General features: G+C 39.0%; 1 protein-coding gene and 1 non-coding gene across 10 annotated transcripts in view; one reads left to right on the plus strand and one right to left on the minus strand.

Moving 5' to 3' along the window:
• The window catches only part of NR3C1 (nuclear receptor subfamily 3 group C member 1), a 117,201-nt gene that overhangs the window by 37,725 nt on the left and 56,636 nt on the right, over window positions 1-22,840 (plus strand). The gene's annotated exons all lie outside the window — the stretch shown is intronic.
• On the minus strand, window positions 13,113-13,184 carry TRNAC-ACA. Its single transcript has one exon. It is a non-coding gene; the product is annotated as a tRNA-Cys (tRNA).

Below are 22,840 nucleotides of genomic sequence, written 5' to 3' on the forward strand. Positions count from 1 at the left end.
TGCTTCATTTTTGAAGAACTGTGCTGCCAGATATGGACCTCTTGGTTAATTCTGATTCTTTAGAGCGCTTTGAACATGTCATCGTGCTGTTTTCCAGCCTGACCCGGCATAGTTTCTGTTGAGAAATCACTCTCGTAGTCTCGTTAGGAATCACTTGAACATAATGAGTTGCTTCTCTCTTGCTGTTTGATGTATTTAACTTTTGATAGTTTATGATGTGTCTGTGTGTGGATATTTTTAAGTCTATTCTTATGTAGTCTGTTGGGTTTTTTGGATTTTTTAAATTTTTTTCCATTTCAAGTCTACTGATTGTTCTGCCTGCTCACATCTGCTCTTGAGCCCCAATAATGAATTTTTCATTTCAGTTATTATACTTTTCTGCTCCCAAATTTTGGTTAAGTTTTATAATATCTGTTTATTAATCTACTCAGTTTAGTGACACATTCTTGTTTTTACTTTCCTTTAGTTCTTTAGACACATTTTACCTTTTGTCATGGAACACAGTTAAAATAGCCTTGTCTAGAAAGATCAACATCTGGGCTTCCTCAGGCAGCTTCCTGTCTGACTCTTTGAACTAATTCTGTAAAGGATGCATTCTTTGTCCATTGTGGACCCTGAAGTCTCTGTTCCCTTAGCTTGGTGTCAGCTAATGGTTGAACAGTGATTTTATTAAATATCTGCAAACAAAACCATCTTCCAGTTTTTGCCCAGGGGCTCAGGGTGTGTGTCAGGATGAGCCTTTAACTCTCACTCCTAGAGCTTACAGCTCTGCATTAGCCTTTACCTCCAGCTTCCATAGAACTTCAGGGTGAATAAGAGATGAAATTCTAAGGGCCTTCCTGAGGCCATGCTTGTGGTCTTCTAGATTTGCAGAATTACGTCAGACCTTTTCAAAGCTCTAGACTTTCCTTCTAAGCTTTCTGGTTAGTTCATTGTGTGCCCCCAGTTGTTATTCATCACCTCAAACAACAGCAACCTAAGACATCAGCATGAACATTGCCAACAAACTTGCCCCCAATGTCTAGAGTGTAGTAGCACTTTAGCACTAAGCTAGGTCAAGTTAGGCAAAATAAGGACAATCTTTTTGAGGTAGTCTTCCAGGGAGCCACCAGAATGGTCAGAACAAATACTTAGAATTCTTTGCAAATGAAGTTTTGAAGTCTATTTTGCTATCTCTGGTGCTTGGAATGAGGGCTGTTATTTTCAAGACTACTAGTAAACTGGAGAGTAGGTGGTGGGACTGGGTAAGTTAAAAACCCTGCAAAGTTTGCTGTTCTTACAAAGAATCAGTCTGTGGGTGGGGGTGGGTGGGGAAGGGTGTTGGAATAAGCATCATCTGGGTTGCTGCAAGCTTTTGAGGGTTCCAAAGAAAAGTGGATTCTGACAGTTTATGCCTTTTTTCTTTGTTCTTATGTGGGGGTGGGTTCTGGAGTTCCTTACTCCACCATTTTTCTAATTTCTTTCTTTAAAAAAAATTTTTTTTAATTGAAATATAGTTGATTTACGGTGTTGTTAGTCTCTGCTGTACAGCAAAGTGAATCAGTTATACATGTTTCCACTCCTTTTTAGGTTCTTTTCCCATATTGGTAATTACAGAGTGCTAATTCCACTTCTATATTAAAAGCACTTTTTGTGAAACCCAAATTTTTTATTTTTTTTCTGAAGTCTCTCCCAGTTCTGAATAATGGAAAATACTACTGTGGTTGGGAAAATGAATTCACATTCGCCAAAAGCGAACATTGGAGCTCTTGCAAACTGTTTTATTGTTGGTCTTAACTTTACAATCTGTTGTCTTGTATATTACTCTATAAGTGGTCCTGAACCATCACAAGTTCAACTTTGGAACAAATGAGTTTTGAGGTTTTTTGTAAAGAGGTTGCAGTTGTTTGAAAAGTACATACTTATGCCTTCTCCACCGAACTGTCTTACGGCAGCTGGCGGACATTTCAGGCCGGTCTGTGGTCTGTGGTGGTGCTTCTGCCGTCCAGCGGTTGTGGCAGTAATGCAGTCTTTACCTGTATTGTGGTATCTGAGCAGTTGACTGTTGTAGTAATATTTTTCAAACTACTCTGAGGAACTGTCAGGAACCATACTGATAACTCCAGAAGCTGGGGTTTAGCACAGAGAAACCTACCCAGCTTTTATTACATACCTCATTTCCAGTGACGCTTTTCTTTGAAGAAAGAATTCCAGGGTTTTAAATTTTATTTCAAATGCCATTTGGCATATTATATTTTTATGTGAATTTAGTGAAGTTAACTGAAAATAGAAAAATTACATTGCTGATACAGGGATAAAAATGTTGGGTTTCTGTATTTAATAAAATCAGGACAGTTTTAGAAATTTTGAATATGCACCAAATAGTCGATCCATGGCTTCATCTGCTTGGTCTTTACACTTAATCAGATGTACATTTTGTTCAGTAATATAGGGAGAAAAATCAGAGAACATGTGTAAAGTATGGGAATATATCACTGAATACACTGTCTTTAGAATGAAATACAAATAAGAATTTTGTGTAGTATACTTTATTTAGCTTTCTTGCAATAGAACATTACCCACCTCATCCCCACAACCCCATGTAAAATATGTCTTTTCACTTGTCACATATGTTTTTAAAAGGCATGTGTACAGAAATAAGGAATAAGACTCTCCATTGTGACCCATAGAAAACTTTTTAACAACTAACGTACCTTTCAATTCCTTTTCTAATTCTTCTAAAATTTAGTATTTTTGATTATTCCATAATCAAGAATAAAGTTTTAATTCAGTGACATCAATTCCCGTATTGCTGCTGCCTATTTTGTCTTCTGTAATTCAACAGTTCTGCCTGTTTATTTCAGTCAGTTCAGTTCAGTCGCTCAGTCGTGTCCGATTCTTTGTGACCCCATGAATTACAGCACGCCAGGGCTCCCTGTCCATCACCAACTCCCGGAGTTCCCCCAAACTCATGTCCATCGAGTCGATGATGCCATCCAGCCATCTCATCCTGTGTCGTCCCCTTCTCCTCCTGCCCCCAATCCCTCCCAGCATCAGAGTCTTTTCCAGTAAGGCTACTCTTCACATGAGGTGGCCAGAGTATTGGAGTTTCAGCTTTAGCATCATTCCTTCCAAAGAAATCCCAGGGCTGATCTCCTTCAGAATGGACTGCTTGGATCTCCTTGCAGTCCAAGGGACTCTCAAGAGTCTTCTCCAACACCACAGTTCAAACGCATCAATTCTTCAGCGCTCAGCCTTCTTCATAGTCCAACTCTCACTTCCGTACATGACCACAGGAAAAACCATAGCCCGGAGTAGACGGACCTTAGTCGGCAAAGTAATGTCTCTTCTTTTAAATATGCTATCTAGGTAGGTCATGATTTTCCTTCCAAGGAGTAAGCGTCTTTTAATTTCATGGCTGCAATCACCATCTACAATAATTTTGGAGCCCAAAATATAAAGTCTGCCACTGTTTCCACTGTTTCCCCATCTATTTCCCATGAAGTGATGGGACTAGATGCCATTATCTTAGTTTTCTGAATGTTGAGCTTTAAGCCAACTTTTTCAGTCTCCTCTTTCACTTTCATCAAGAGGCTTTTGAGTTCCTCTTCACTTTCTGCCATAAGGGTGGTGTCATCTGCATGTCAATCTGAGGTTATTGATATCTCTCCTGGAAATCTTGATTCCAGCTTGGGCTTCTTCCAGCCCAGTGTTTCTCATGATGTACTCTGCATATAAGTTAAATAGGCAGGGTGACAATATACAACCTTGACGTACCCCTTTTCCTATTTGGAACCAGTCTGTTGTTCCATGTCCAGTTCTAACTGTTGCTTCCTGACCTGCATAGAGCTTTCTGAAGAGGCAGGTCAGGTGGTCTAGTATTCCCATCTCTTTCAGAATTTTCCACAGTTTCTTATGATCCACACAGTCAAAGGCTTTGGCATAGTCAATAAAGCAGAAATAGATCTTTTTCTGGAACTCTCTTGCTTTTTCCATGATCCAGCAGATGTTGGCAATTTGATCTCTGGTTCCTCTGCCTTTTCTAAAACAAGCTCGAACATCTGAAAGTTCACAGTTCATGTATTGCTGAAGCCTGGCTTGGAGAATTTTGAGCATTACTTTACTAGTGTGTGAGATGAGTGCAATTGTGTGGTAGTTTGAGCATTCTTTGGCATTGCCTTTCTTTGGGATTGGAATGAAAACTGACCTTTTCCAATCCTGTGGCCACTGCTGAGTTTTCCAAATTTGCTGGCATATTGAGTGCAGCACTTTCACAGCATCTTCTTCCAGGATTTGAAATAGCTCAACTGGAATTCCATCACCTCCACTAACTTTGTTTGTAGTGATGCTTTCTAAGGCCCACTTGACTTCACATTCCAGGATGTCTGGCTCTAGGTGAGTGATCACACCATCGTGATTATCTGGGTCATGAAGATCTTTTTTGTGCAGTTCTTCTGTGTATTCTTGCCACCTCTTCTTAATATCTTCTGCTTCTGTTAGGTCCGTACCATTTCTGTCCTTTATTGAGCCCATCTTTGCATGAAATGTTCCCTTGATATCTCTTAATTTTCTTGAAGAGATCTCTAGTCTTTCTCATTCTGTTTTCCTCTCTTTCTTTGCATTGATCGCTGAGGAAGGCTTTCTTATCTCTTCTTGCTATTCTTTGGAACTCTGCATTCAGATGCTTATATCTTTCCTTTTCTCCTTTGCTTTTCGCTTCTGTTCTTTTCACAGCTATTTGTAAGGCCTCCCCCAGACAGCCATTTTTCTTTTTTGCATTTCTTTTCCATGGGGATGGTCTTGATCCCTGTCTCCTATACAATGTCACAAACCTCTGTCCATAGTTCATCAGGCACTCTATCTATCAGATCTAGTCCCTTAAATCTATTTCTCACTTCCACTGTATAATCATAAGGGATTTGATTTAGGTCATACTTGAATTGTCTAGCGGTTTTCCCTACTTTCTTCAATTTAAGTCTGAATTTGGCAATAAGGAGTTCATGATCTGAGCCAGTCAGTTCCTGGTCTTGTTTTTGCTGACTGTATAGAGCTTCTCCATCTTTGGCTGCAAAGAATATAATCAATCTGATTTCAGTGTTGACTATCTGGTGATGTCCATGTATAGAGTCTTCTCTTGCGTTGTTGGAAGAGAGTGTTTGCCATGACCAGTGTGTTCTCTTGGCAAAACTCTATTAGCCTTTGCCCTGCTTCATTCCGTATTATAAGGCCAAATTTGCCTGTTACCCCAGGTGTTTGCATTCCAGTCCCCTATAATGAAAAGGACATCTTTTTTGGGTGTTAGTTCTAAAATGTCTTGTAGGTCTTCATAGAACCCTTCAACTTCAGCTTCAGCGTTACTGGTTGGGGCATAGACTTGGATTACTGTGATATTGAATGGTTTGCCTTGGAAATGAACAGAGATCATTCTGTCGTTTTTGAGATTGCATCCAAGTACTACATTTCAGACTCTCTTGTTGACCATGATGGCTACTCCATTTCTTCTAAGGGATTCCTGCCCCCAGTAGTAGATATAATGCTCATCTGAGTTAAATTCACCCATTCCAGTCCATCTTAGTTCTCTGATTCCTAGAATGTCGACATTCACTCTTGCCATCTCCTGTTTGACCACTTCCAATTTGCCTTGATTCATGGACCTGACATTCCAGGTTCCTATACAATATTGCTCTTTACAGCATTGGACCTTGCTTCTATCATCAGTCACATCCACAGCTGGGTATTGTTTTTGCTTTGGCTCCATCCCTTCATTCTTTCTGGAGTTATTTCTCCACTGATCTCCAGTAGCATATTGGGCACCTACTGACCTGGGGAGTTCCTCTTGTATCCTATCATTTTGCCTTTTCCTATTGTTCATGGGGTTCTCAAGGCAAGAATACTGAAGTGGTTTGCCATTCCCTTCTCCAGTGGACCACATTCTGTCAGACCTCTCCACCATGACCGGCCCATCTTGGGTGGCCCCACAGGGCATGGCTTAGTTTCTTTGAGTTAGACAAGACAATGTATATTACCATATGTGAAATAGATCACCAGTCCAGGTTCGATGCATGAGACAGGGCACTCAGGACTGGTGCAGTGGGATGACCTGAGGGATGGGACGGGGAGAGAGGTGGGAGGGGGGTTCAGGATGGGGGACATGTACACCTGTGGCTGATGCATGTCAACGTATGGCAGAAACCACCACTATATTTTAAAGTAAATAGCTCCAATTAAAATAGAAAAAAAGGAGTTGGCCCACAGATTTTGGTGGGCCTTGTTCTTGCTCGGGCTTTATTTTTATAACAAAAAGGCAGTTTGATAGAGCTGTGGAAATGTGGCTTGGGGCTGATAATGGAAACAATGTGAGGTTTTAGGGCAGTGGTTTCCAAACTTTTTAAACATAAAGACAGAGTTTGCTGGTAAGCCTGGCATTCCAGTTTCAGTTTTACTGGTTTTAGCAAACAGCTTCACTGATTTGATTGCTTCCTATATAGATTAATATTATGATTCCAAATGTATAAAATATGCTTTGTCAGCATAATATCACTTTTACCTGTTTTATGTATTGAATGTTCTGCATAAAGTTTAATGTTTTAAAACAAGATTTTGCTGCTAAGGGCTTGAAAATTCCTTTTTTAGGAAAATGAAGTAGATCAGGTTAAAACTACAAACAAAGAATAGTTTTGAGGTTCTTGTGTTCAGGTTTCTTTGGTAATGTTACACAGTAGAGTTCTTTTCATAAATATTTAATGATATCAGATATTAGATGGCTGTAATGGCTGAAGTGTTCAAAGGATGCTACAATATTCATGACTCATGACTGAAATGACATTAAGGCTATCTCTCTTCAAAATTATATCATTTGTTTGTTTGGAATGCTTGTTGTTAATGCAGGTGTCCCAGAGCCTTTCTTCCTTTCTTGTCCTCTTGTGACCTGTCCACTGCAGAACTTCTGGTGGGGCGTTCCCGATACACTGTGTGTTTGTTGCTCAGTCATGTCTGACTCTTCGCGACTCCATGGACTGTAGCCCGCCAGGCTCCTGTGTCCATGGGATTCTGCAGGCAAGAATACTGAAGTGGATAGCCATTCCCTTCTCCAGAGGATCTTCCCGATCCAGGGATCGAACCAGGGTCTCTGCATTGCTGGCAGATTCTTTTCCATCTAAGCCACACTGAATGATACATAATAATGTCTTCTGGAAAATGGATGAATAAAGAAGTGAAAAAAACAAAACTTAACAGTTCTACAAATGTTTTGTTTATTGGAGTGGGGTGTGGGAAGAGCTGCTGGTAAAAGAGGATGTGAAGAGGAGAGATATCTGCCTTAATTTCCTTGTAGCCCAACCCCATTCAGCCAGATCCTAACATACTTCACTGAAAACAAATTTCCAGTTCAGTAACACATAATAACCTAAAGATCAAGGCATGTTAACTGGGCTGTTTTTAGATGAAAGAACTGTTCATTTGGCTTGAAAAGATACTTGTTCCAGAAAGTATCTGCCTAAGTTTTTTCTTATTTACTTCAGGATTTTTTGTTAGCTATTAACCAGAATTTCAGACCTCATTTTAGTTCTCATGTCTAACAACAATGTAAGGAAAAGTGAGGCTTGAGGGAAGATGAAAGATATTTAGGAATAGATGAGACAATTAAACTACAATTATGATGGTATGTACTTTTCAGTGAGGATGACTAATATAATATCACAGAATTTTCTTTCATAGTGTTAAAACTGCTATCTTGAAGGTACTAGTCTGAAAAACATATATAAAAATAGTGGGGGAGGTGAAGAAAAGGAAGGAAAAAAGCCCAGGACCCTATTTGTAGTGCCCAAATCACCCTTTTTCAGTTCAACTCTAAAGTGAAGATTACAGAATTCATTTTAAATTTTTTAATTGTGGAACTATTTCTCACTCCATAGGTAAATTGTGCATCTTTTGATCTTCTTCAATTTTAGCTTTCTCATGGTTTGATGCTCAGTTCTGTACAGGTTGGAGTTGTTAACAAAAGAGTAATTAAAAAAAATTTTCCCCCATTGGTTAAAATTGAAAGGGAAATTGAGGTTAGAAATTTATCTGAGAAATGAAATTATAGAAAAATTATATTATCAACCTATTAAATTTGAATTTTGTCAATACTATGCATATTCTTCTTTCCAAGATATTTGTCATCGACAAACCATCTTGCTGTCCTATAGCAAGTGTTCTTGCCTGGAGAATCCCAGGGATGGGGGAGCCTGGTGGGCTGCCGTCTATGGGGTCGCACACAGTCGGACACGACTGAGGTGACTTAGCAGCAGCAACAGCAGCAAATGTACCAGGAAATACAGTACCCATATAAAATAAAACTTTCAACCTGTTTAATGAATAGCTGATGATCATTAGTCCTTTGGGTTTAGAAGTAACTAAGGAAGTGCCACTCTTGCCTCAGCATTATTTTGAAATCTTGTTTATAAACCATATAATTTCCAAGGCCATGAGTCTGGCACCTTTCCAGGTATTAACTACTGTAACAAAGATAGAATTTGGTTTTATTTACCTGCTGATTAAGGTCTAATTTAAACCTCACCCCCTAGTGAAAAATGAGAAATAACATGTGCTCTGAGCCATACCTAGTCCCAGCACTCTGTGTATTCTTTCTTATGTGAGCTCCTAAACGAGAAATTTAACAAGTATGATGGTCATTAGCACTCAGTACCCCGTCAAAGCTTTTTTTAGAAAGTAGTACAGGATAATTTATTAAGTTATTTGACAGAATTTACACATGATTTTTTTTTTAAGAAATGGAAGTTATGAGAAATAGAAAAAACTAAAGACATGGCAGAAGAATTATTACTGTAGGACAAAAGGTTGCAGGAACTAACACCCCAAATTTATTGGGCATAATGGACTTAGAACAAAAAACAACCCATACTAGTTCTGAGGGCCTCAATAATCCTACATTTAATAAAATTATTCACTCTGCCCTTTGGGCTTGGGAATTAGGGAAAATTGCCAAGATAAATAGAAAATGGTTGTCATGAAATTATTTGCTTAGGGTACTCTAATAGTAAAAGATATGTTTTTAGAACCTATGGAAAAGTTGGCCCAAGAAGCATATAAGGAAGAAGCCAGAGAAGCAAACTCCTACAGAACTGTGCTGTTTTATAGTAGCTAGCCTTGGATGTTTCTGAAGTCTTACCAGCTCCTTTCTCTTTCCACAGAGGCTGTTGAAAGTATCTGTCATTTCTGTGGTTGGTCATCTTTTTTCTCCAGATAACATGATTTTTAAAAGTACCTTTGGCTCCTAGGGCCCTTTGAGCTAGGGTTTATTCAAAATGCTTGGTGACTTGATTCTAGGATTATGTGATGAGTCATTCCCTTTTTATGTCTTATCACTCATTTTAACATTCATTGAACACACTGCGTGAAAGATATGTTCTGAACTTTCAGTGGCCATTGATCCAAGTGATGGCAGATAACCATGGGGAGACATTTAGACAAAAGTGATAGTAGACAAGTTTGATCCAGAAGAAAAGGTTTGGTACTGCTGGTTTTCTCTAAACTAGCCAGTGTGGGTGGGGAGAGGCTCTCTAAGTGCCAGGTAGCAAACATGTTTCCTCAGGGCAGACCAGGAATCACTGTTTGAACCATTGTCTTATTCTAACCCACTTCTCACTTGATAATAAGAGTTCACTTTTTCTATTTTTCACTCCTCCTCTGGACATTCTGTTTCTCTTACGATTCTCGGTTTTCATGTTAAGCACTGCATATTTAAAGGTTTCAGTCTAGTTAAGTTCAAATCCATTTTAAGATTGTAGTCTTTAAAAGTTATATTTAAAATGTGGTTTAGTCACTAAATCGTGTCTGACTCTTGCGACCCCATGGACTGTAGCTAGCCAGGCTCCTCTGCCCATGGGACTCTCCGGGCAAGTGTCCTGGAGTGGGTTGCCATTTCCTTCTCCAATGTTTAAAAGGTACTTAGACTTGTTAGAGGACACCACTCATGCCACTGATGCACGGTTAAGCTTTGGCGTGTGTATTAGTCACTCAGTTGTGTCCAGCTCTTTTCTACCCCATGGACTGTAGTCCACCAGGTTGCTCTGTCCATGGAATTCTCCAGGCAGCAATACTGGAGTGGGAGGCCATTCCCTTCTCCAGGGATCTTGCAGACCCAGGGACTGAACCCAGGTGTCCTGCATTGCAGGCAGATTCTTTACCGTCTGAGCCACCAGGGAAGCCCAACAGTGTTAGCTGGTCAGTCAATTATTTGACTTTAAAATGCTGAGGTTATGGAAACTGGATTAGAATATTTCAAGCAGTATTAAAAGTAATACCTCTAAGAATTTAATAAAGCTTATAAACCTCTCTTTCTCTGTTGCTCTGTCTGGAAACGACAGTCTGACTCTGTCTGTAGGCATTCATTCTGTGTGGTGTGATTGGTGGACAAGGAGTAAACAACTTACTGTAAATGGGCACCATGCCAGCTGGCTTCATGCAGCATCAAACTTGTGATTTGCAGTCAGGGTTAGGAAAATGCCTTTTAACTTATTCATTTCCGCTTCTTTTAAACAGGGGAAAAAGGAACAACTGTACTGATTCATTAAGTACCTCATAAGATCTTCTAAGGCTTACAAGATCTTTTAGGAATTCCTCGGAAGTTATTAGTACTATTTCACAGGATCTGAATACGTCCCACATAAATAACAATGATACGTTTTAAAAGGCAGTTTTAATCATTAAAAGGAATTTTTTAAATTGGTTTGTCCTCACCTGGTGTATTTGGGGTTATATTTGGGAATTTCTCTGACCTAGTTTCAAAAAATTCAATTTACTGGCCAATTTATTTTGGGGAAAAAATATGATTTAAAAAACTGAGGTTTTTTTTTTTTTTTTTTTAAGATAAGATAAACCCAAAGATACCTTTCCTCTAAAGGTATATTATGCCCAAATCAATTGTTTGGAGCTGGTGAATCATTCAGCGACCTGAGCCAACTGAATGTCATCCCTATATGAAAAGTGGAGGCTCCTGAATTCTGTACAATTTTTTACTGATAAACTAGCCAAGGCCTAATGGTCTTCTTGAATATTCTATTATATTTATCCACAGTGCAAAAGATGGTTGTGGTTAGTTTTTTTTTTTTAATTAAGATTAGAGCTGTTTTGTGGAATCAAATTACTAATTTGGAGGTTTTTAACAGATTTTTGTTTACTTGTAAATTGGATGAAAGCAGTTTTGTCTAAATTGAAATTTATTTTAAAAATTAAAGCATTAAGATCTAAAAAAAATTAATGTTTTGGACAATAAAAATTAACTGCATTATAAAAGTTTTCTTTGGGTGAAAAGACACTGAGTTGGCATATGTTTCCCTTTCTAAGAAATTTCATAGAAATCCTTGTCTGTCCTTTTAATGCCTTTTAAAGACTTTTGATTTTAGAGCCTGCCTTTCTTTCACTGTTAAAATAGGGGGGAAAATTTTTTTTTTTTTTTTTTAAGTGTACGGTGTACTTTCAGTTCTCCCTGAACCATTATTTTTAACTTTTCTTGGGCCATAACCCCCTTTGAGAACAACTGACCTTCTCCCAAAGAAAAATGAAACACACATACATACAATGTTTTATCATTTTATCAATGAGGAAATTCTTAGAACTAACTCAAGCTCATTCATGAAACTCAAGTCAGTAAGTAAGCCCTATGGGTCTGTCAACATTGCAGAAAATACAATCTACAAGGCTAGGTTTGAAGTCTCTATTGTTAACAATGTTTAAGGAACTCAAATAATGTGAAACTTTTTTCCTCTTGAAAACTAAAAAATGCAAGTCAAAACTAGGATTGGCATTTGTCATTTCATCCAATAATGCTTTACTTATTTTGAACTTAAGCATTAGGCTAAAAATTAAGATAGTTGATGCTATAAATAATACTAAGAAATTGACCATTAGCTCTAAAAGTATTCATGGCAGTTTACAAAAAAAAAAATTGTTGACATTTATTTTAATATGAATTAAGCTAAACAATTAGCAATAACAGAGGCACCAAACGGATTGTGTGCCCCAAGTATGTAAAATATAAATTACATGTTCTGTCAGCTCTAACTGGTGCAAAGACTGTGATGAGTAAAAAATAGCTAATCATCAAATCAGAATCCCCTGGGAAATTCTCAGGCTACATACCAGATTTAATAAATTAAAATGGGCTCAGGATTGGTTATTTATGTATTGCAAAAGCCCTCCAAATGCTTCAGGTATTTCTTCTGAGAACTACTGGCAGTGTAATAGCGGTGGCCATTGTAGGAGTATAATATCATCTTAGATATTATTAATAATAATATTTCCTGGCTGAAAGATAAAACCAGCATGTAAAAAAGACATGTTATAGAATATGTTGAGATGTTCAGCAATATGAATGGAAATGTTTTTTCTCTGATTCAGAACGTGCTAAATTATAGTTACAGTAAGTAGGGGAACATACTGCATGGCACACTTTATACTTCCTCTATAAAACCAAGAAGCTATGTCCAGGATAATCAGTTCATGCCATTAAGTGAAATTTTAAGTTCACAATAATGAATTCTTACTGTACCAATCTCAGAAGAAGATTTTCATAAATATTATTTGGGAATATAAGATAAAGTGCACATAATCTACTGATTGATCTGAGGGTCATTTCATTTATGTATCTTTATATATGTGAACATATACATGCATTTATATTTATCATTTATTTAATTCACCATGTAATCTAGTACCAATGCAAGCAGCATCAATTATCAAAGGGCAGCATTTTGCTAAGCATTTTATCATCACTGCACTGCATTAAGTGTTTTACCCATGTATGTGATTGTGCAGAATCTTCAAAAGTTACAAAGAAAAGCAAAATTAAGAGAATGGGAATGTTGTCAGGGATTCAGCTATGCCTGGGATTACATAACAAAACCCACTTGGTCTTTTAGGTAATCTTTAATATTTCCCTTTGCTGTGTCACAGGCCTCACTGATCTGTTTGGATTAAAATTAAAATCTGATGCATATATGATATGATTCGATCAGTCGTGTCCGGACTCTTTGCGACCCCGTGGACTGTAGCCTACTAGGCTCTTCCATTCATGGGATTTTCCAGGCAGGAATACTGGAGGGGGTTGCCATTTCCTTCTCCAGGAGATCTTCCCAACCCAGGGATTGAACCCGGGTCTCCTGCATTGTAGGCAGACGCTTTACCATCTGAGCCACCAGGGAAGTCTGTTGTATAACTGGAAAGTATGACACTTGCTGGTCTAGGGCAGTGTCTACAAACTACTGTCTTCCAGTTGGAAACTGCTGGACAGCTTCTCCGAGACTGGTAAGGGAAAAACCTTTGAAAAGAAAGCTATTATTTCTTTTTCTTGTCATTTTACTTAGCTGAGAAGGTAGTAGAATGAACTGATAATAGTGTGGAAATGTTTTCTAAAAAGCAGTTTATAAAATGCATTATTAATTGTTAAAAGAACACATTCCCCCTTCTTTAAGCCTCATGTCTCATGCCGTAGCACAGCAGGGAATGTTTGAGTTAGGAGACTGTTGCATCAGGTACTGTTTGTTCTCTGGGTGGGATAAATAGAGCCCTGGACCCATCTACCCCCAATCCTTTTTTTTTTCCCATAAAAGAAAAATTACTCTCACCAACATGCTTATAGTTAAAATTTTGACTTTTTAAAGTTTTATAATTTTTAGGGTAATTTTTTAAAAGTCAGGTGTGTGGAATGTGGGCAAAATGACTGGACACAGATTGGTACAAAATCCTGGAAGTGTCTGAACATCATGATGAGTAAGCAGTTTGGATTTTATCCGAAGGTAGTGGAGAATCATTGTGTTTTGACCCAGGATTGATTTGCGCTAAGCTGTACCTAAGAAAGAAATGACTCTAGCAGTCATATGTAAGATAAATTATATATTGCTTTGTTCTGAGGAAGGGAGAGTTGTGGAAGAGAGACTAAAGAGAAACGTAGACACACGACCCACTGATAAAGATCAGGGAAGTGGTAGTAAAAGCAGGAACTGGAGTGGTGGCAGTGGAGGACACACGCTGACGGACGTGAGACTCACCTGGGCGTAGGATCGACCTTGGTTTCTGTCCACACTACGGACATCTTTCCAAAGTTACAATTAGCCGCTTCTGTCAAATCCAGTGGACACATTCCAGCGACCTACAGTGTACCAGCCGTATGCTAGATACCAGGGTCCCGCTTGTAAAGGCTTCTGTCCATGCGTTTTCGTAATGTAATACTCTTTCTAGGTTTCCCTCCTTCCGCTTCTCTGGCCTCCTCTTTTCCAAGTTCCCCCTCCTTGGTGTTTCTCAGAGCTCCATCCAAGGCCTTTTTCTCACTGCTTCAGCTACCACCTGTCCATATGCAGTGGACACCTGTATTTTCTGTATCTCCAGCTCAAACACGTTCTCTCAACCTCCTGACCCTCATTTCCAGCTACCTGCTGAGTATCTTTTCTTCGATGAGTTATAGTCATCTCAGACTCAATGTGTCCAAAATGACAAATCAACTTATTCCAGGCCACACTTCCTTTTGCTTCCTTCTTTGATCCATACTCCATCCTGTAGCTGCAGCATTCATACATGCAGATAATGATCAGATAATTCCCCTGTTTATAATTGTTTAGGGTCCCCACTGCTTCAGGACACTCTCACGGTTTACGATGGCTTCAAGAACTCTTATGATCTAGCAATAACCTTTTTATTGTGTAACTTTCCAAACTGATATTATTTCCCTCTTTCTTGCCTCTGGGCCTTTGCATTATGCTATTTCATACACTTCACCCCACCTCTAACCACATATCGTTTCCACCTGGCTAGCCACCTCTTTCTCCTCAGTAGCCAAAACCCAGCTAAAATTCACATCCTCAAGCAAGCCAATTCCTGATCCCCTGTGATGGGTTAGATGCCCCTCCTCAGTATCCGGCGTTTTCTCTATCCTAGTGTTTATCTCACTGTATTACAATTACCTGTTTACTTGTCTCTATCTGCCATTAGTCTAAAAGTTCTGTGAGAGGAAAGGACTATTTCTGTCTTCTTCACTGTGATATACCTAGTGCCTGCATGATGGGTGCTCAGTAAATATTTAATAAAATTAATATTAAGTAAATATTAAAATATGCAAAAAATAAATAAAAAAAAATGAAAAATTCAACAGTAAGAGTAAGTTAGAAGAAAACAAGACTGTGAAAGATGTAGAAAGGAGCAAGATAAGAGGTGGAAGAATAGTTGGATTTGTTTTAGGAAATACTGTTTAGACCACTATAAATGAAGCAGAAACTGAGGCCTGGGTGTGGGCAGAATCATCAAACAATGGATAGCAGTAGGTGACAGGATGGGGAGAAAGAGCCAAGCTCCCAAGTAGATCTTCAGTTTCAGTTGAGTCGCTCAGTCATGTCCAGCTCTTTGCAACCCCATGGACTGCAGCACGCCAGGCCTCCCTGTCCATTACCAACTCCCAGAGGTTACTCAAACTCATGTCCGTTGAGCCAGTGATGCCATCCAACCATCTCATCCTCTGTCGTCCCCTTCTCCTCCCGCCTTCAATCTTTCCTAGCATCAGGGGCTTTTCCAATGAGTCAGTTCTTCATATCAGGTGGCCAAAGTATTGGAGTTTCAGCTTCAGCATCAGTCCTTCCAATGAACATTCAAGATTGATTTCCTTGAGATGGACTGGTTGGATCTCCTTGCAGTCCAAGGGACTCTCAGGAGTCTTCTCCAACACCACAGTTCAAAAGCATTCTTCAGCGCTCAGCTTCCTTTATAGTCCAACTCTCACATCCACACATGACTCCTGGAAAAAAGATAGCTTTGACTATATGGCCCTTTGTTGGCAAAGTAATGGCTCTGCTTTTTAATATGCTGTCTAGGTTGGTCATGGAGAAGGCAACGGCACCCCACTCCAGTACTCTTGCCTGGAAAATCCCATGGACAGAGGAGACTGGTAGGCTGCAGTCCATGGGTTCGCTAACAGTTGAGCACGACTGAGCGATTTCACTTTCACTTTTCACTTTCATGCATCGGAGAAGGAAATGGCAGCCTACTCCAGTATTCTTGCCTGGAGAATCCCAGGGACAGAGGAGCCTAGTGGGCTGCCGTCTCTGGGGTTGCACAGAGTTGGACACGACTGAAGCGACTTAGCAGCAGCAGCAGGTTGGTCATAACTTTCTTTCCAAGGAGTAAGCATCTTTGAATTTCATGGCTGCAGTCACCATCTGCCGTGATTTTGGAGCCCTAAAAAATAAAGTCTCTCACTGTTGCCATTGTTTCCCATCTATTTGCCATGAAGTGAATGGAATCAGATACCATGATCTTAGTTTCCTGAATGTTGAGTTTGAAGCCAACTTTTTCACTCTCCTCTTTCACCTTCATCAAGAGGCTTTTTAGTTCTTCTTCACTTTCTGCCATAAGGGTGTCATCTGCATATTTGAGGTTATTGATATTTCTCCCGACAATCTTGATTCCAGCCTGTGCTTCAACTAGCCTGGCACTTTGCACGATGTAGTCTGCATATAAGTTAAATAAGCAGAGTGACAATATACAGCCTTGACGTACTCATTTCCCGATTTGGAACCAGTCTGTTGTTCCATGTCCAGTTCTAACTGTTACTTCTTGACCTGCATATAGGTTTCTCAAGAGGCAGGTCAGGTGGTCTGGTATTCCCATCTCTTTCAGAATTTTCCAGTTTGTTGTGATCCACACAGTCAAAGGCTTTGGCAGTCAGTAAAGCAGAAGTAGATGTTCTTCTGGAACTCTCTCGCTTTGTTGATGATCCAGCTGATGTTGGCAATTTGATCTTTGGTTCCTCTGCCTTTTCTAAATCCAGCTTGAGTATCTGGAAGTTCATGGCTCACGTGCAGTTGAATCCTGGCTTGGATAATTTTGAGGCTTACTTTGCTAGCATGTGAGATGAGTGCCATTGAGCATTCTTTGGCATTGCCTTTCTTTGGGATTGTAATGTAGAGAAGGAGTAAAATGATAAATCTACCTAGAAAAGGATTAGGGGAGGGAAAGATAAGGCTACTACATGTGCATACAGCTCTCACACATAACGGCAGATTGAGTCATGGTAGTGAGTAACAGCAATGATGGAGTGAAAGAAGAGGTTTCTAGCTCTTCTTGGCCTTTAATCTGAAATGGAAACAGAAGCAGCAGCCATCATCAGACAGTATTGTAAGGAACATGGTGTCAATGGGGAAGCATGGGTTTTTGTAAAGCAATGTAGCTAAGGAAGACTGTGTTACCATTTTTAACCACCACATTTACAAAAAGACAATATGATCATCTTTGACTCTCTCCATTCTTTCTCAGAGGCTTAGGAGGGCTAAGAAGAGAAAAATCCTTTGGATTCTAAGAGGCTTCTACCCACCCCCATCCCTTACTTCAGTTTTCAGTTTTTCACTCAGATGGCATGCATGGAGAGAAAAGTAATTATTTAGATGCTTTCCTCTGCCAATAATCCATTTCTGGAAGAATATTTACAAATATAGTAAACATACTAAAACCCATTCTCTGTTTATATTCATATAGAAACTTTAAATTGAGCCCTTAGATTATTTTTAAAAAGGAAAAGCAATATATTGAAAAAAGTATACTCATAATAATCTGTTGACTGAAGGAGTGATCCAACGTATATAAACGGATAGATGGAGCGATATACATAACGGTTGAATAGATGGATGTGGATACTGCATCCAGATCTACATAAGAGGTTGGCAAGCCTACAGCCCACAACCCAAATCTGGCCCTTCTAAAGCCATGAGCCAAGAATGGTTTTTACAGATTTAAAGGATGGTAAAAACAAAGAGTGTGTGACACATGGCCCACGGAGCCTAAAATCTTTACTGTCTAGCCCTTTACAGAAACAAATAGCTGACCCCTCATCTAGTCATCCTTTTCAGTGGGTGTGTAATACTCATCCTAGGGATGTCTGTTCTCATTATTCCCTCTACTTAGATTCCACAGTAGTATCAATGTGAATTAGCAAATATTGAGAGGCATTTGCTACTAGGAGAAATACAGGATTAGCTTTCTATGAGCTTTTATTCACAATACTGTAACCAACGTATCAATGTGTAACCCTGTTTTGTGTGTGTTCCTATTTAAAGATACCTTATTTAATAAATCGGAGAAGGCAATGGCACCCCACTCCAGTACTCTTGCCTGGAAAACCCCATGGATGGAGGAGCCTGGTAGGCTATAGTCCATGGGGTCTCGAAGAGTCAGACATGACTGAGCGACTTCACTTTCTCTTTTCACCTTCATGCACTGGAGAAGGAAATGGCAACCCACTCCAGTGGTCTTGCCTGGAGAATCCCAGGGACGGGGGAGCCTGGTGGGCTGCCGTCTGTGGGGTCGCACAGAGTTGGACACGACTGAAGCGCCTTAGCAGCAGCAGCAGTGTTTAATAAATATCACTGATGCATTTACATTGAACTCATGGCCAGTAGCACTGTACATCAGGCCTGATCAAAGCTTTCCTGATACATATCCTTCCTCCCTAACGTGCAACCACCTTATGCTTAAGAATACTAACCACTTCATTTTAAACAGCAAAGTCACCAACAAAAAGCACAAAAATGCAAAAACATGGCATTAAATATACCACAAAAAGGACACCTGTTTGCAGTATGAGAGCTGAAACAAAGAGTGTTTCATAGTGCCATTTTGTTTGACACCAGCTGGGAACTTATTCATTAAGCAGCTCAAAATTTTCACTATTCTCTGCTTATCCACAAAAGGCCAGGAAAGCACTGTGAGCACTGACTTTGGAGTTAAAAATAAATTTTAGGAAGTAGGTGAACTTGCAAGTATGGAAACTGCAAATAATGAGAATCACCCCTACCAGTTTATCTGATAATTAAATCAGTTTTTAAAGTAGTAGTATAGTACCTTATAACTTGCCCTGGTTCTTAGTTACTTAATGTTGTAGTTTATAGTTTCAGTGGGCATTTTCAGTAGTTTTATCAGAAATCCCATTTCAAATCTTATAACTGAAGTCCCAAAATATGCTGTAAGAAAGGTGAGTTGATGATGTGAGACAAAAGCAACAGATAATCTATCATCATAACTGTGGGCTGGAAAATTTTTAAATTTCCATGGAGACTCTAAGATTTTAGATGAATACTGAAGAATTGTGTGCAGAGTAACTCTATCAGACTACTTGAATTTTGAGGGTCTAGGCCTCAGACTAAAAAAGACACTAATGGACAGGAGTTCAGATAACCTGGCTGGAGGAGAGTTAGGAAGCTAACACTGGAGTGTGTACTGAAAGGAGTCAGAGCTCAGCCTGGAAAGGCAGACTGGGCACAGTCTGTGGAAAGCTGTATTTGCTGACAGAAGAGATTTGGACTTCATCTTCTACAAAACAAAGCTGTTGGTTTTTAAGGGGTTGCATAAAAGCTGCATTTTAGTAGCATATATTTGATACAGCTTTTACCTGCCTGAAAGTATCAAGTGTCATTTCACCAGATGATATTCCTCCATGTACAGTTTGGTTTAAGTTTCTACAGTGGGAATGTGATTGCACATTCTTGCCTTGGGAGAGGAAGTGGCCTTTTTAGGCTGAAATCCTTGGGTACCAAAAGATCCTGCCTAATTAAGCTTTTGGCAGTCTCCACTTCTATGCATAGTAAAATAGTTTTCCCAGAAAGTCTTTGTGTATAGCCTCTGATGTCTATAACAGATGGAAATGTCATGTAATTTAAGTGGGACTTAAAAGTGAAGAAGAAGACCTTTAATTTTTTAACAATTTGATAACCCTGTAAAAATAACTCTCATAAGATTTGGGGCCTACAAGTAGTGACACTGGCTTAAGTAGTAAGTTTTCATGGGCAAGTTTTTTTTTTTTTTTCTTCTCTTTGTGTTTTAAGTAGAAATAGGGAGAAAATGCCAGTACTAGTTCCAGTTTCATTTTTTACAAATGGTAATGACTGCAGTTTATAAAAATGTTCTCTTTTGTACCAGATGAGAGTATCTTGAATTTTAGTCTCTACTTTCTTAGCACTTTATAATAAAAGACAATTAGAATATATTGCAATTAAACATAGTTTGCAAGAGATTTTTATATTTATGGGTATGAGGATATTTGGTATTTTCTTTATCATATATACATTTTATATACTGTTACATGTAGGGATCAGGAAGAGTCCAGGGTGGGTGAGAGACTTCCCATTAAGAGCTTCTCCTCTGAAAAGGGATGTCCTTTACAGTGCTGCTTACTGAATGAAGCCTGTACTGTAAATCATGAACACTGTGCACATAGAAGGTCACCCTCTTATTGCTGCTTTGGTAACCTTAGAAACCAATTTTCAGTAACTCTTTAACATTTACTGTGTTTCTGCTAAGCAGTCTTTAATTACAGAAGAATCTTATTTGATTTTCTGATACTAATTTTTTCTCCCTAAATTTAAGAACTATTTGCTACACTTTTCGTTCAAAAAAAGGATTATAAAGTTTTGAAGCATCTCGTCATTTCAGTGTTGCTGCTATACTTTATTAATATCTTTTAAGAATGTTTCACTTTAACCATTCCTGGGATCTGAAAGTTATTTTGGTGGCAATCTTTATAATCAAAAGAGTATCCAAATTTAGAAAATTTTAACTTTCTAGATTTATAATGTTACTATAAAAATACAAAAATCCAGTTTCCTATATATTGTTCAAGGCCATAGGCCTTTTATCAAATTAAGATATTGATGGCATAGTAGATAAGGAAATCAAACTGATGTTGACTTTTTAAGTAGTTTAATAGAGACCTATTTTCCTCTTCCATCTTGTCTCACCTTTTCTTTGAGAGACTGTAGGACTTCACTCTTGTTTCATTGCTGAATTGTGTCTGAGTCTTTGTGAGCACATGAACTATAGCCCACCAGGCTCCTCTGTCCATGGGACTTCCCAGGCAGGCAGATTCTTTATGCCTGGGAGGCCCCTGTAGGACCTAGGTGGGAGCAAATTAGCAGATTTCCATACTTAAAATGGAAAATGTACTGGAAATCAGTTTGTTGTGAGGAAGGGGGAAGAAAGGAAAAGAGTGGGGCAGTGACCCTCACCTAGCCCTGCTGACCACAGCTGCTGTTTACCCAAGTGGCTATCAGCTCAATCTCTTGTCAGTTATCTCTAGCTTTCCAGTAACTTACTTTTGATAACCTAGATTTAGAATTCTGATACCATGCAATGTATGCTTCCTAAATACCAGCTCTTTATGAAAGGTATAATATTGTATCATTATATGTTTAGCATAGTGGTTACCAGCAGCATCTGGAGTGACCTCATTTGGGATCCAGATACAGCTATTTTCTGGTTGTATCTTTCTTTGGGAAAATTACCTGACCTGGGTCTAATTTCTTCATCCATAAAATGGGGCTAATAGTAATAATGTAGGCATGAAATAAGAAATTTGGCTACACTAATTGCTAGTTACAACACCTTGAGCAGGTAAACTTCTCTGAAGCATTTTCCTTGTCTGCTTTGGGGTAATAATAATATCTGCCTCCTATGATTGTAGTGAGGACTGAATAAGGTAAGGTTTTTGTAAGGATTAGAAAGAGCTGATATTTATGAAATACTTATACCAGTGTTTAGTACATAGTAATTACTCAGTATTTACTGTTGTCATTGCTATCATTTTGATTTGGTTCTATTTGGTTGACTTGTGTGCTAACAACATACACTGAAATAAAATTTAAGAACTGACTTTGTGTTAGAGAAAGGCAGACTGTTGTACAATGATGATAAGTTATGGAAGACTGTAAGGAGTCTGTTTTTCTCTTTCATGGCTAATTTATCTCAGTCCTTTTAAAGTCTGGATTCCCCAAACTAGACATAGCAATATATAGTATTTAAATGCTAAGCACTATAGCACAGTAAAGTAACTTAAAGATTGTTCCATGTTATTTATACCTTATAGGAACATAATTAATGGAAGTGTAATTCAGAAAAAAAATGCTTGCCTAAAGTTACTGATTTATAAAAGTAAAATCTTTTTATAAATCATCCTTTTATAAATTAATTAACCCCAGTTGAGTGAGAACATATGCAACTTATCTTTCTATGATGTTGGCTTTTTAAATTTATATAATTTGCTGTATTTGAAAGAGCACAGAGATAAAGGTTATAAAACCTGAATCTTAGTCTGAGTGCCATCACTAAATCCCTCAGGGCCTTGCAGAGCTTCAGTTGCCTCATCTCTAAATAGGGATAATACTACTCTTTAGCATTGCTATTGTGAGCAGACTTTGAAAGTTTCAGTATAATCAAGGTACACAGAGTGACGGTAGTGGGGCTGCTGCTCTAACAGTTCGTGGAGAGAGGCAGCGCCAAGCTCGTGCTGCTGGTTAGGGGCGTGGCCTCTGTAGCCAGGATGCCTGGAGGAGGAATCGGGCTCCACTAGCAGCTGGCTGTAAGATCTTGGACAGGTAACGTCTGAGTTTGCATGTTCTTTGTCTGTGTGGGGATAGTAATAGTACCAACCTTAATAGTACCTACTTCATATGGTCTGATTTAAGGTAAGGAATACTGAGTTCACTCACATTGTTTGGCCCTTAACACACACCTACTATTACTGGCTCTCATTAAGATGGTGGTGGTGGTGGTGTTCATCTCTGGTTGTCTGCCATTATGTGTCTTAGTTAGAGAATCATGGATGTTAGAACTGAAAGAATCCTGAGAAAAGTATCAGGTTCAGCTCCTGCCACCTGCAAGAGAAGTGGCTTTATCTGTCACTGAAGAGAGAGCTTCAAATTCCAGGGAAACTAGCTTGCTGATGTCACCCAGTGAGTTGGTGACAGGACATCTGTAATCTCTCTGGTTGCTCTGCTTTGCGCTAAAATGCTGTGCCGTTCTCAGTATGATAATGTACTCTGACCACTGT

Source organism: Oryx dammah, unplaced genomic scaffold (genome assembly GCF_014754425.2).
Source record: "Oryx dammah isolate SB20612 unplaced genomic scaffold, SCBI_Odam_1.1 HiC_scaffold_5, whole genome shotgun sequence".
In the NCBI taxonomy this organism is placed as follows: domain Eukaryota; kingdom Metazoa; phylum Chordata; class Mammalia; order Artiodactyla; family Bovidae; genus Oryx; species Oryx dammah.